This window comes from Cyprinodon variegatus, unplaced genomic scaffold (genome assembly GCF_000732505.1).
Source record: "Cyprinodon variegatus isolate N-32 unplaced genomic scaffold, C_variegatus-1.0 Scaffold62, whole genome shotgun sequence".
NCBI classification, from domain to species: domain Eukaryota; kingdom Metazoa; phylum Chordata; class Actinopteri; order Cyprinodontiformes; family Cyprinodontidae; genus Cyprinodon; species Cyprinodon variegatus.
In genome coordinates, this window is record NW_015150515.1 from 151,910 (window position 1) to 153,025 (window position 1,116).

Sequence of the window (1,116 nt, forward strand, 5' to 3'; positions counted from 1 at the left end):
TCTGTTATTCTATAAATCACTGAATGGATACATTACAGATTTAATATCAGTGTATCAACCTCCCAGGCCAGGTCTTCTAGTTCAAGCCTGCTCTGTACACCCAGAATAGAACCGGATATGTGTCATGATTGGTTCAGAGAGGCCCAATATGCAGAACACCACGGGAAACAGAGAAAAGGTTTAAATGAGTTTATTGACAAAGCACATGGAAATGAGTCTGGTACTGGTTCACGTCTGGGGAACTGGTTCACAGGAGACTGTAGGGGAGACAGTTCAGTTAGCCACGTAGCAGATGAATGTGGAATTGTTATCTTCTGAGATCTACCTTGAGGAGTCCGGGTTTGGCTTTGAGAGAGGCACTGTTGGGTCCAGAGACTGTTTGATTCAGCAGAGTTCAGTTTCAGCTTCAGCATCTTGCATCTAACGTTTGGACAGACCTTCGTTTTCCAGCTCTTAGTCCAGAGCAGCATGGGAATCCAGAGGAAGGTCTTCAGGTTTCGCTCAGAGGGCAGGCTCGACAGGTTAAGCTCATCCAGAGCTTACAGGGCAAAAACAGGTTTCCTGTAAGCAGAGAAAAAAGGGAATTAGAATCCAACTAGGAGACTTGAAGCAACAAAAGATTTCACAGAGGTAGAGAGGCTCAGGTGCTAACCAAACTGGATAAACACTGCGGCGTTGATGCGAGGTCTGAGGGCTGCTTATATAGTGGAGGATCCTCCTGATGATGAGATGGGCTTCAGGTGTGGCGAAGGCTCAGCTCAGGAGGATCCACAGCGAACTCTGCTGGAGACAGGTGGTACAGCTCCAGACCCCAACAATATGGAGAAGAAGCATTTTGTTCCTATGCACAACTTATCTGCAACAAACTCCTGGAAAACTGTAAAAGCGCTGAAAGCCTGAGTTATTTTAAGTCAAAGCTAAAAACTCATTTAGGTAGGACTGCCTTTAACTGTTGTAAAGCACTTTGAATAGTCCATGTACTGAATTATGCTGTACAAATAAAGTTCCCTTGCCTTGCCTTACGTGCAAATCCATGGTTAAAGTGTAGTGCAAAATAAAGTGCTTGTTGAAGTGCCTTTAATAAATTGCTAAGGTAGTCTTAATGTGCTATGAGTT